General features: G+C 36.1%; 1 protein-coding gene across 1 annotated transcript in view; it reads right to left on the bottom strand.

Moving 5' to 3' along the window:
* The window catches only part of LOC140060927 (dynein axonemal assembly factor 10-like), a 73,704-nt gene that overhangs the window by 48,877 nt on the left and 10,210 nt on the right, over window positions 1-14,617 (bottom strand). The window lies entirely within an intron of this gene.

Raw genomic sequence — 14,617 nt, 5'->3', positions numbered from 1 at the left:
TAGCTTATGTTGCAAATATGGTGTATTACCATATATTAATGTATTAATCTCACTATATTAATTATTTATGCAGTTATTTAAATGTTCTAGCAATATTGTTAACTTAATTTTCTCATCTTTAGTATTAGAATGATTGTACTGCTAGAAAAATTTTGTATAAGTGTAATGGTATAATATAATACTTTATCCATGTATTACTATACATATATACTATTACTAAAGAAGATAAAACTAAATCAAATATGTATTGGACTTGATTTAAAAAAAAGACAATGTTTGAAAAGCTTTTTGTAGATATTTATTATTAGATAAAAAAAAATGTTTGTAAATAGAAAATTTGGTTAATAAAAACTGTAGTATTTTAAATTATTATTACAAAAAGCATTGATAAATTTTTGTGTTTTGTAGAGTTGCATATAGATAGGTATAAATCCAAATGCAGATTACTGGAAAAATGTCAATGCTGTGAGTATCAAAGCTTTGATTCTACAAAAAGTGAGATAATAAATGAATATGTAATTTCAAAATGATAAAGTAAAACATTTGCAATGTATTTCTTTTTGTATTGTCTATATATGTATGAGTAGTTGAATGTGTATTTATCAATGTTACATGTATGTGATAAATATGTATAGGCTATATCAAAGAATATATATCACAAGAATGAGTAATCCGCGATTTTCCCTGTAACAGTAATATTGTCCATGTGGTAGGGCGCCGCTATAAGTGTGGATGTATCTGGGATGTATGCAACTTTTTGTGACGGTTTCAATAATCAAAGGCTCAGACCACCGGTAGTATTTTCATGATAAAAAATGTTATCAACTACATGCCAACATCATGTTAAATACTATTTGGATATTTAATTGTTCGTTTTATGCAATTTATTTAGTAAAAACTGCCGTATAAACAGTTTGCTTTATCAACCGGGCGCTACGATAGCGTGACCGGGCGTGTTGGTGTTTACGCGTTTTCACGAAGGATAGTTTAGTAATATTCCTATATTTAACTTGTTTCTGGTAAAACAAATAAATGTTAATGACATTTAACATTTTGTCCTATTAATAACATGTATTTTATACTAATTTATATCATAAAAACAATACTTAATTTACCGGGCGTAGAGTAGTACACGGCAATGGTAAAGAATAGGCCGTGCTGAGTAACGATTCGTTGATTTTTGGTGTTGCTGTGTTAGGCCTTTTTTGTGAACTAAACTTAGCATGTTAGTAAATAATTGTCTGTAAAAGTGAATGTACACTAGTTTGTTAATAAATATGTATTATAAAATAGTTTACAATTGCAAAAACCAGTATCATAATTCTATTTAATGTGGCATGTATAATATCTATTAAATCAAGTCTTATTTAGTATGTATACATCCGCCCTTATGAGGGCGGGCATCACTCACTGGAGCTCTCTGTTACAAATTTCTCATGCAAAAATCACGGAATACTCATTCTTGTGATAGGCCTATATATTCTTTGGCTATATGCACATTCTTGTGAGATTTAAAAAGATAAAACTGTTAAAAAGAGGGGGGAGAAATAGTCTAAGTTAATAATATATTATTAAACATAAATTGTGTTAAATGATAATGTATGTAGCCTATAAAGAAAGAAATAGATGTAGAAAATATGTATGAGAACTAACAAAGATGATATGTATAAATTATAAGAGAAAATGAATAATGAAAATGGATAGAGAAATTAAAACAACAAAATGTATGTAAACGATGTAGACGATAAGAAAAATACAATGTTAGAAAAAATATGTACAAATTACTATATTTATATGAAAATGTATATGAGGGAAATAAAAGTGGGATGAACCCACATAAGACAAAAAAAGGAAAAAAGACGAAAAATTCATATAATATTATTATACAAATAACGATGGCATGAGGTGATGTTTCAACGAGGAGAAGCTGAGTTCAAATATAATATTTCATTATTCACCAAATGCAATAATTTGTACCATTACACGAATATGATATGATAAAACATTCATTATTTGTTTTATATAATAGATTCCTGTTATTTGAATCAAATAAGGTACCTAGACCTATCAAAGGCTTACATTTGATTCGCATTGATTAAAAGAGTAACATTTGATTTTTAATAATAGGCCTATATTACATATTATATTTATATGGAGTTAGAAACACACCTACTGTATTGTTAATTACCGTATGTCAAAAAACGACTAAACAATCACAGGCCTACCAAGGCTAAAACGCCTATGCCTAGCCTAATACTAATAACAGGCCTATAGTCTAGGCCTACTAGCAAAGCTGAAAGAAAACATTACCAAATACGAAACTTCGACAGGCAACTGGAATTCATCTAGGCTAATTATGTTTTTTCCAACGATTCTACGTCTTTTGGAGATGTTCCCATTAATTAATCAAAATCCCACAAACGATCTAAAGCTAATTTAAATGCCATTTTGATCTAAATTAGTACATTATTATATCTCTCCCAAAATGTACTTCCATCGCGATACCAGTCATTAACATTCAATTCGCGGCGATAGTTTAAAATAGCCGGTGGGGCTGTTGTATTTCAAAAGCATTAGTATAAAAAAAATATTTTCGAAACGAGAACAGATTTTGTTTTTCGTACACAAAAAAACGTACTATTAAGTTATCTTTTAATAGTGCGTACTATTGTATATTGAATAAGCCATCGCTTGTGATTGGTCAATTCACTTGCGTTGCGTTACGTCCTTGTGTTGCGTCGCTAGTGGGAACCACGCTTAACCAATGACAAGCGAAGTTATAGACAGTTAGCAATCACAAGTGAATAAGCCATCGCTTGTGATTGGTCAATTCACTTGCGTTGCGTTACGTCCTTGTGTTGCGTCGCTAGTGAGAACCACGCTTTATGTATACTAGAGGCTGAGCTCGCTTCGCTCGCTCCTCCTCTAGGAAGAGTAGATGATGGTTCTCGGAATGATAATGACTCAGGTAAAAAGGTTTTAGAAGGACATTCTGGCCTGGACGTTTTCGGTCGGTTACCATTATTGAAATGCTTGATATTCGTAAAACTAAACCTACTCACTAACCTGTTTCACAGTGTAGAGTGTTTATTGTAGATATAAAAATTGGTAAAAAAGAATAACAACTGCTTGGTAAATTGCAGATAACAGTCCGATGAAATCTACTAAAAATAGTATAATTGTGTTATAAATTTTAATACAATATTGTGTGTATAAATGTGGATGGGCGATAATTATTTTAATTGATGTTTTATTGGGGCGGTGTTCCGGGAGTTTATTCAAATAAATACCATCCTAGTTGGTATAATTAATACATTATTCCGCAACACAGTAGGCCGTTTTGTCATAGGAAGACGTTTAAGAAGGCCTCTTGTATAATAATCTATTTGATTAAACGTGCCTGAAAAAAAGTCTTCAACCAATGCAATGGAAAATGATGCTGAGCTTACCTTAGGTGATGCTTACCTTAATCTAAAGAAGGAGCGGCAATAAAGACACTACTACTTTATGAAGATATGAACACTTTATTAAAGTGTAAACGAATATAATATCAACCGACTATATAACACGAACAAAACAACTCAAGAGAAAAACAATGTCCCTCGATAAGGCGCAAGGTGGCGCACTGTACAAACAATAACACACGAGGACGTGTGTGATGGCGCAATGCGTGAGTGAGTGAGTGAGTGAGTGAGTGAGTGGCCGAGCGGTTAAGACAGTGAACCATAATTACCTAGCCATAAGGGTTCGAGGCTCACTCACTCCATGGTTCTGGTGGTAGAACGAGTCTTCTCGGATAAGGACTATAAACCGTAGGTCCAGTGTACACAACTAGCTCGTGTGCACTTTAAAGAACCTAGTACATCTTTCGAGACGAGTAGAGGGTTACCCCGGTGTATTAGTACATCACAGCCAATGATCACCAACTAAGCCCTCTGGGAGATCAGTCTTTGACTGAAGAGGTCACCCAGTATAAAAATGAACTAACAACAACAACAAACATAACCTCTTCCTTCCACCTTTCTTTCAAAAACATAAAAATAAAAACAAAATAAAAGTCCAATTTTAAAAACAAATGCAAAGTCTAAGGGTTTAATATCCATTCTTCAGTGTTTTGCCATCTAGGCGCCTGTTTGCTTCTAGTAGAACGACGTTGAGGATTGCCATTAAAAGTGTGAGTGTCAGAAGATAATTCGAGAGGCGGTGTAGTTATAGCAACTGGTGGAGTGGTGTTGTCAACGTGTGAGTCGGAATCAGAGTCTGGGTCGTTAGGTAAACCTCGAATGCGATCGTTAGGTGAATGCAAAAATGATGTTGGTTGTACACGATAGCAATCTGAGATTCGGACATCGTATGACAGCGGTCGTCCCAGATTTCTACCACCATATACTTATCACGAGGTTTGGTTTTGTCTCGGTCTCCATACAAGAATATCAAATCACCAAGATTGATAGACCCATTTGTAGAAGCAGGAGTGGATGAACCATGGGCTTTGGACTTGGAGCTAGCAGCATGATTTTGAACGGAGAGAAAATGTCTTTCTTGGATGAGCTGTCGGTTTTCGATAGGCAATTGTTGTCCAGTAATTTGGTCCCGCTGAGTCCAGATTTCTCGTGCAGATAGGCCACCCTGTCTAATTCTGGAATTCAAATTAGCAGTAGCGATCGCGAGATTGACAGGTGTTAAAGAGTCTCCTTCAGGATTAACATTAAGACATTCAACACCGAGTTCTTTGACTGCGTTTTCTGCAACTAGATTTTTGTTAATGTTTTTAACCCTACCAAATTCAATCTTAATACCCAGTTCTCTTAAGATGGGATCTTGGTCCAATCCGAGGAAACCTGGTGCGTTGTCGAATAGTGAGATTATCGTCCCTAAGTGGTCTTAGTTCAGCGCAAAGAGTAACAATGGCAGTACGTAGTTGATCGCGAGTTTCCGAAGTCATGAGAGAGGATAGAGTATATGATGATACAGTTTCACAGATAACAAACACAAATTGGCGATATCGATAGAGGTGATGTTGACTGAAGTTTAAGACTATGTGGAATGCTTTTTTTTAAAACCATATTTAATGAGGGTGATCCATCCAGCTATTGCTGATCATTAGGGACCCTCAGAGGTTTACAAGACAAACAAGACAAGATGCTCTACATAAACAAAGTCTTATTACAAGTCTTTTTATTTTATTTTTTTATTTTTTTTATTTTATTCAATTTTCAGGCACAACAATACATGACAATACAGCGGTGCAGCACCCTGAGGATTGCCATGAGTGCAAAGCACTATCGAGATGGCTCTCCAAATACTGCACTAGAACATATAAGACAAACATATACACAAGATGCTCTACATAGACAAAGACTTATTATCAAGTCTTTGGGAGTGGAGTTGTAAATTGTCATGAGAAAAAAACCCTGACATAATATGACAGGACTTGAACCCAGGACCCTTAGATTGGTAGCCAAGCATCATAACCACCAAGCCACAGCTCCACTCCGTTTTTTTTCAATGCAAAACTTCGAAAACACCAGGTCACATGGTTACCATGTGAGATAGAAGCACTATGTATTGGCTCAGCTGTCCAACATTTTGCACCCTATATCATACAATCTTTGCACACCACTCAAGTACTCACCGATAGCCGTCCTTGCGTCCAGGCCTATAACAAACAAACAAACGTGGTGAATCCTCTGCCAGCTCAAGAGTCACTACCTTCTTATCATTAATTAGTCGCTACATGGTAGATGTTCAACACATATCCGGAATTGCTAACGTTCCAACAGACTTTGCCAGCCGCAACTCACCTGAATGTTCGGACCAATCATGCCAAATCTGCAAATTTATCGCAGAGATTGAAGACTTCGTGGTGCGGGCATTTACAGTCTCCGACGTGATTGAAGGAACTTCAAAAATGCCATTTACTAACCGTGCAGCTTGGCTAGCCACACAATTAGAATGTCCTGATCTTAGACGCACTCATTCATACCTCACACAAGGAACCCGTCCATCTAAGAAAATGGTTAAGATTCCTGATGTTAAGCGGTACCTAAGATCCGCCACGGTTGCTAGCGACGGCCTTCTTGTCGTACTCGACAAACAGCCATTCCAACCTATTAGAGACCGCATTGTAGTTCCCCGTAATGTTATCGATGGCCTTCTTACCGCCGTTCATCTCCGTTTTCATCATCCATCCAAACATCAAATGAAACGTCTTGTTGGCAGATACTTTTTCTCTTTGGACTTCGACAATGCCATTGAGGACTCGGCTAAAACCTTATATGCGCCGACGAATGATCGTAATCCTTTAATGGTTGCTCGAGGTTTAACTGAAGTAAGTGCTGTAATCCTATGTGGGCTGGCTCGTAATGTCCCATTTGACCATATCAACCCTAATATGGTAGTAGTTTTAGGGCAGACGTGTGTCTTTCGTGCCGAAAGGCGTAGGTTATTTTTCGATAAGGCAGAGAGTGTTCGTTGCCAATTGAGAAGAATATCTTGGGGTGTATTGCCTCCAATGTATAAATCATCTGCGATTTTTGAGACACATCCTTCCTGAATCTTGTTTAATGTTCCGTCTAATTGTTCTATGTCGTCTCGTCCTACGCATCCCTCCAGGGGCACGCATGATGATATTGTATTTAACCCCTTCTCGAACGCTGAAAATTTAAATTCTGAAAGAGATCCTGATAATCAATTTTACACCAATAAAATTATTTCTAAATACTACCACTCTGATGATTTTATAAATGCAACTAAAAATATTGATAGAAATAATTGTCTATCAATGATACACTCTAGAAGCTTACAACGTAACATTGATTCTATATGTACGTTTCTTAAATCCATTAATTTTACTTTTGATATCATTGCAAGTAGTGAAACATGGCTTGACACTGATAATCCAAATTACGCTTTTGTTTCTAAAAACAGAGAACTTAAGCGCGGCGGTGGTGTTGGTATATATGTCCACGAACATCTTTAATTTAAAGTTCGACATGATGTCAGCATGCCTGAATCTGTTTGTGATTCTACCTTTATCGAAATTGAACAATCCTCCCAATCTAATATTATTATCGGTTGTATTTATAGAGCTGGTAGTCTTGATTTTAATTATTTTTCTGATTTGTTTGATGATATATTAATTAAATTAAATGGTGAAAAGAAATCTGTTTACTTACTCGGAGACTTTAATATCGATTTAATCCAATACCAGTATGATAATCGTGTTAATATGTTTATGAATTCTCTTTTTAGCAACTCATTTCTACCTCTTTTTCACAGACCTACTAGAATGACCGATACAACGGCAACCCTCCTAGATCATATTCATACAAACGAATTTCGATATGAAAATCTAAGTGGAGCTTTCTTCTGCGATGCTACCGATCATCTTCCTGTGTTTTATATTGTTTACACTCCAATTGATAAACAATATAATAATCATGAACTTCCACCCTCTAGAAATTTCAGTCCCGAAAATATTAACAAATTTAAATTAAAACTTTATTTAACGTCATGGGATCATGTTATTTCCAATAATGATCCAAATTCAGCTTACAACTTATTTGAAACATCTTTAAATGACATTTATAATACCTGTTTTCCTTTTAAGTCCAAATTAAAAAAGAATGTAAATATCCAGCCCTGGGTTACAAGTAGCATTCTTAAATCGATTAAGCACAAGCAAAAACTTTATTCCAGATTTTTAAAAAACTCAACGTCTAAGAATAAAACGATGTTTAAACGATATCGTAATTTGCTCATTACTATAATTCGCTCTTCAAAATCTGATTACTTTCTTAAGCTCTTCACCAAACATCAACACAATATTAAAAAAACTTGGTCTGCAATTAGAAATGTACTTCATACTACTCCCAGCAAAAGCAACAATGTAAAACGTATTAATTGTAATGGCACCTTAACTAGCGATCCAAAGATTATTGCTAATAGCTTTAATGACTTTTTTGTTGACATTGGACCCACACTTGCCAGTAAAATTCCACATGATCGCAATATTAGTATTACTGACTATTTACCCAATTCCGTTGCGCAGTCTCTATTTATAAACCCAGTTGATGAAAATGAAATTCTCAAAATTATTTCCTCATTTGGCAACAACAAAGCTCCTGGTTTAGATGGATTTAATACTTTTGTTATTAAACAATCTGCATATTTTATTTCCAAACCCCTTTGTCATATCTTTAATTCTTCGATTTCACGCGGTATTTTTCCAGACAAATTAAAGCGCGCTATTGTAACTCCCGGTAACACCTCTGAAATCAGCAACTTCCGCCCTATTTCCATTCTCTCTATTTTTTCGAAATTATTTGAACGCATTATATATGATCGAACTTATTCCTTTCTTCAAAAGAATAATGTCCTCTTTCAGCATCAGTTTGGATTTAGAAAAGGCTACTCCACCTCAATGGCACTTATTGAGCTGACTAACTATATTTTAGATGCTTTTGAAGAAAATAAATTATCCATGGGAATTTTGATTGATTTATCGAAAGCTTTTGACACCATTGACCACAACATCTTGTTATCTAGGCTTTCTCACTATGGCGTTAGAGGGATTGCACTTGATTTATTCAAGAGCTATCTTCTTGACCGCACTCAGTGCACAAAATTCAATAATAATACATCGGATTTCCGATCCATCTCGTGTGGCGTTCCACAAGGGTCATTGCTTGGCCCTCTATTATTCATAATTTATATTAATGATTTTTATAATTCCTCTATTCTCTCGTCTTTCTTATATGCTGATGACACCACTATTTTATATTCGCATAGTGACATTAATACACTATTTGATGTTGTTAATAACAAACTTAAGTCTGTTTTAAAATATTTTTCAGCTAATAAACTTTCGGTAAACTTTAAAAAATGCAGTGCTATTATTTTTCACAGTCCTAACAAATCCTTCATTCTTGGAAATAACTTAATTTTGTTAAATAATATTAATATTCCTCTCACTGATACCGTCCAGTTTCTTGGAGTTTTTCTTGACTCTAAATTAACATGGAAATGTCATATTGATTCGGTCGCTTCGAAGGTTTAAAAAAATATAGGAATTATCTATAGGCTTTCTCACTATATCCCTTTAACAATTTTGCGTTTATTATATTGCTCTCTTATTTTGCACTACTTAAATTATTGCAATATTGTTTGGGCTAATAATTACCAGACATCTATAGATAGACTTATTATTTTACAAAAAAAGGCCATTAGGCTAATTACCCATTCGAATCGTCTTTCTCATACTTCCCCTATTTTTTCCGTACATAATTTTCTTAAATTAGCTGATATCAATCTTTTTCAACAAATGTAATTTATTTATGACTCTTTGACAGCTGATTCTCCTTCATCTCATCTTTTCAAATTTAATCACGAAGTTCACAATTATAATATAGACCGGCAGCCCAGAGACATTTGGTTAGATGAGCTAGGTACCAATATCTGACTATTTGAGTGTGTTGGGGGTCACTTGAAGTGAATGAAAATGGGAGTCTGCCGGGTACCCCCTGCTGCGTCTAGACCGGGGGGACCCCGAAACGTGCTAAAAAATCGGCACAGGTTAGATGAGAGAGATACCACCCAATTTTACCACCATGGGATGCCCATTGGCATCCTTATAATAGTATCACAAACGACAGACTTTTTCTCTGCTGCAAAAGGCCCGCCAGACCCCCCGAGGGAGGGCCTAAAATGGGGTTAGCATAGATGAGTGAGGTACCACTCAAAATCAATTCCAAACGAACAAGTTGTGTTCATACAATACTAAATGGATAACAACAGACTAATTGTCTGCTGCACCGCAAGTGCCAGACACCCTAAAGTTAGACTAGAGGCCCCCCTTCCCCCAACTAACCCAGCTTAGATATTGTAGATACCACCAGCAACCAATGTTATATGATTTAGCACATTGTAAGCAATCACCAAATGACCTATTACAAACTATCTGTACACTGCCTTGACCCTGGCAGACCCCTCTAAAGTTCGACTAGAGACTCCATTCCCCCAACTGGCCTAGCTTAGATATTGTTGATACCACCAGCAACCAATGTTATAATTATGATTTAGCACATTGTAAGCAATACAAAATGACCTATAACAGACTATCTGTACACTGCCTTGGCACTGGCAGACCTTTCTAAAGTTCCCCCATTTACCCCAAGTATATAGCCTACCTTAGATATTGTAGATACCACCAGCAGCAACAAAATAACCACCCAAAACAACATGTTTAATTGAATAAAGTTTAACTTTAATCGAACTAACACAAAACAATTGAAAATATATCAATGACGATAAAATGACCATTACCATTCTAAAGGGGAAAATAGTTTAAGAGTTTCAATTAAAACTTATATATTATAAGCCAAATATATATAACAAGTATGGATTCGGGTAAATTTAGCATTCCTTGCCTTTGGATGTCAAAGATACATCCGTCTGTAACTCTTGGACATAATTTGAGAGAAAGCTTAGTAATCACCCTAATCAAATTCAGGATTGTAGTAACTTAATCTAAAGTGATTTGATTAATTAATAGTGGGTAATTTTAAATGCTGTATATTATAATCTTAATCCTGTATTCATATGTATATATATATATTTATAAATCCAAAGGCAAATTACTGAAAAAATGACAATTCTGTGGGTATCAGTGGCTGGATCTCAATGGAGATACAAAAAAAAGCGAAAAGCTAAATCAAAACGATAAAGTAAACAGCCAGAAAAGTTAGCAGAGCTTTCGCGCAACACTAGCCCTTCATCAGTGCAAGTCTTATATAGATGCGTTGAGGCTGCAAACGTGCTCAATTGGAATCAAGAGCGAATATATATTTTTATAAAGTAGATGGAACACGGAGGTCTATTACACGGTGTTTCACGTTAAACGATCTTCAGATAGACTGAACAATACCGTATCTCGATCGAAAAAAATATTTAAAAAAAAAATTATAAATATATATAATTTTTTTTTATGTACTTTATTTATGTAGATATGTAGTACTGTATCTATTAAAAAAGGTATTTGAACAAAATTAGAGATCTCAATGAGATCCAAATTGACAATTGCCGCAAAATCCTCACTGAGTTTGACGTTGAAATTCACTCTAGAACTAAGAAGTTGAAAAGAGAACTTCCTGCATCCTAGTTTCAAAACAAACTCAGGATTATCGCCAATGACTGCCGTAAACAATCAACGGTAATGACCCGAAGGGAACATCACAAATTTGGTCTACCATGCAGACTTGGTCATTTCAACACAAATGACTCTACCTTCGGATGACTTCAGGGCTTTTAGGAAACCCTGCAGAAGGTTCGTTGGGACATATTACAAGAATCAGAGCAACACCTCTGATTCAGTTGTTGAAATTAATTGTCGACTTTCCGAAGGAGAGAAAAAACTTCCTTCCCGAGGACTTAAATTCTGCCCAAAACCAAGGCAGGTCGGCGCACAACAACTATCTTTGGATATAGAGTCTTTTTCTAGAAGATTACGATTACGTGAATATTTTGCTGATTCAGACAGCAGCACCACGCAAAACGAAGGCAACGTTAACAAATTTAAACCAAAAAGTTCCTGGAATCCACCTAAAAATCGTTGTCCAGCTTTAGAAACATTTATCCAGGCTATTGAGGAGGATGTACAAAACTACGTCCCGAGTCCAGATAAACGTGACAATCTCAAAACAAGAAAGGCAGGCCATTGCCAAATTGCGTCAGCGTAATGATATCATCATTAAACCCGCTGATAAAGGTTCTGCCACTGTTGCTATGGACATCAAATTTTATTAAGAGGAATCCTTAAGACAGCTTCATTATATATCGTAAACTCACAACGGAACCCACCCCGGAAATTGCGGATAAGGTGGCAAAATCTGTTTCTGTGATGGTAAAAAAAAACACTCCATCGATCCTAAGATTTACAGTTACCAAATCCACTAGTAGCGTTGATTTTGTGGACACTATAGTGACCATAGAAAATGGTACTCTCAAAACTGACCTATTCCGTAAACCCACTGATAAAAATATGTACCTGCTCCCTAGCAGTTGTCATCCCCAACACTGTACTAAAAACATACCGAACAGTAAAGCATTACCTATCAGACGTATCTGTTCTTCAGATTTAGATTTTCAGAATCGTACCGAAGAACTAACCGGACATCTCCGGAATAGAAATTACAAACCTATCAACCTAGGTTGCCTCCATTACGGGGCTATTAATTTATTGAGAAACATATGCCCATTCTACAGTCCACAGAACGTCTCAGGACTGTTTTTCCGGAACCACCCATTATTGCATTTCGTAGACCTCCCAACCTTCGTGATATATTAGTCAGATCCAAATGTAAGAGTGAAATTAACTCTCATGACAGTCAAAATTTGGGCAGTCACCTTTGCGGCAAATCTTGCAAAACTTGTTCATTGGTTGATTCTACTGAAAAATTTAAGAGTAACCAAACTGGCCACATTTTTCGGATAAGACAATCAATTAATTGTCTAACCAAAAACGTCATTTATCTCATATACTGTAATATTTGTGGCAAACAGTACGTCGGAGAAACCAAAAACACTCTCCGTATGAGAATGACACAACATAGATCAGCTATCAACACATTAAGGCTTGTTCAACCTGTAGCCGAACATTTTAATTCATCTGGTCACGTCACTCGATAACAAATTTCAGAGTTATTGCAATATTCCATGTGTCAAATGGAGCGACAAAACTTGCAAAGACAAGGAAAACCACTGGGAATTACAACTTAAAACCACAAAACCTTTTGTACTTAACATTAGAAACATACTCCCAGGTTGGTAAAATTATTCCATTGTCTACCTAAATTTAAGTATCAATATTAACCACCATTTAAGCTGTTTTTAGTCGCGTGGACGCGACTCTATAGTTCACTATGTCGGCGGTCGGTCGGTCTGTCGGTCTGTCTGTCGGTCCGGTATCACTATGCGTTTTAGCACGCGACTTATGGCTGTTGGCCGTGTTTAGTTTCATTCCAAAATTGTTTATACTGTATCTCTACCAAGCTACCTTCTTTGTTTTCTACTCTTATTCAGACTCTACCCTGTCTCCTTTTGTTGTATTTCTTTTATTCCTGTCCACCCAGGCAGCACTTGCCAGCTCTTATCCTTCACTTGCAATGATGAAGGGCTAGTGTTGCCCGAAAGCTCTGCTAACGTTTCTGGCTGTTTTACTTTAGCCTTTTGATTTAGCTTTTCAATTTTTTTGTGTATCTCCATTGAGATTCAGCCACTGATACCCACAGCATTGTCATTTTTTCAGTTATTTGCCTTTGGATTTATATATATAAATATATATAGAGGATTAAGATTATAATATACAGCATTTAAAATTACCAACTATTAATTAATCAAATCACTTTTGATTAAGTTACTACAATCCTGAATTTGATTAAGGTGATTACTAAGCTTTCTCTTAAAATAGGTTGCAAGAGTTACAGACGAATGTATCTTTGACATTCAAAGGCAAGGAATTCCAGATCCTCACAATTCTTAGCAGGAATGCTAAATTTACTCGAATCCGTACTTGTTTATATTTGGCTTATATAAGTTTGAAGTGAAACTCTAAAACTATTTTTCCCTTTAAAATGGTAATGGTCATTTTATTGTCATTGATGTGATATATTTTCAATTGTTTTGTGTTAGTTCGATTAAAGTTAAACTTTATTCAATTAAATATGTTGTTTTGTGTGTTTTTTTTGGTGGTATCTACAATATCTAAGGATATACTTGGGGTAAATGGGGGAACTTTAGAGGGGTCTGCCAGTGCCAAGGCAGTGCACAGATAGTCTGTTATAGGTCATTTGGTATTGCTTACAATGTGCTAAATCATAATTATAACATTGGTTGCTGGTGGTATCTACAATATCTAAGCTAGGCCAGTTGGGGGAATGGAGTCTCTAGTCGAACTTTAGAGGGGTCTGCCAGGGCCAAGGCAGTGTACAGATAGTTTGTAATAGGTCATTTGGTGATTGCTTACAATGTGCTAAATCATATAACATTGGTTGCTGGTGGTATCTACAATATCTAAGCTGGGCTAGTTGGGGAAAGAGGGGTCTCTAGTCTAATTTTAGAGGGGTCTGCCAGGGCCAGAGCAGTGTACAGATAGTCTGTAATAGGTCATTTGGTATTGCTTACAATGTGCTAAATCATATAACATTGGTTGCTGGTGGTATCTACAATATCTAAGCTGGGTTAGTTGGGGGAAGGGGGGCCTAACTTTAGGGTGTCTGGCACTTGCGGTGCAGCAGACAATTAGTCTGTTGTTATCCATTTAGTATTGTATGAACACAACTTGTTCGTTTGGAATTGATTTTGAGTGGTACCTCACTCATCTATGCTAACCCCATTTTAGGCCATCCCTCGGGGGGTCTGGCGGGCCTTTTGCAGCAGAGAAAAAGTCTGTCGTTTGTGATACTGTTATAAGGATGCCAATGGGCATCCCATGGTGGTAAAATTAGGTGGTATCTCTCTCATCTAACCTGTGCCGATTTTTTAGTACGTTTCGGGGTCCCCCCGGTCTAGACGCAGCAGGGGGTACCCGGCAGACTCCCATTTTCATTCACTTCAAGTG

Source organism: Antedon mediterranea, chromosome 10 (assembly GCF_964355755.1).
Source record: "Antedon mediterranea chromosome 10, ecAntMedi1.1, whole genome shotgun sequence".
Taxonomy (NCBI): Eukaryota; Metazoa; Echinodermata; class Crinoidea; order Comatulida; family Antedonidae; genus Antedon; species Antedon mediterranea.
The sequence above is the reverse complement of the archived record's forward strand: the minus strand, read 5'-3'. Positions and strand labels throughout refer to the sequence as shown.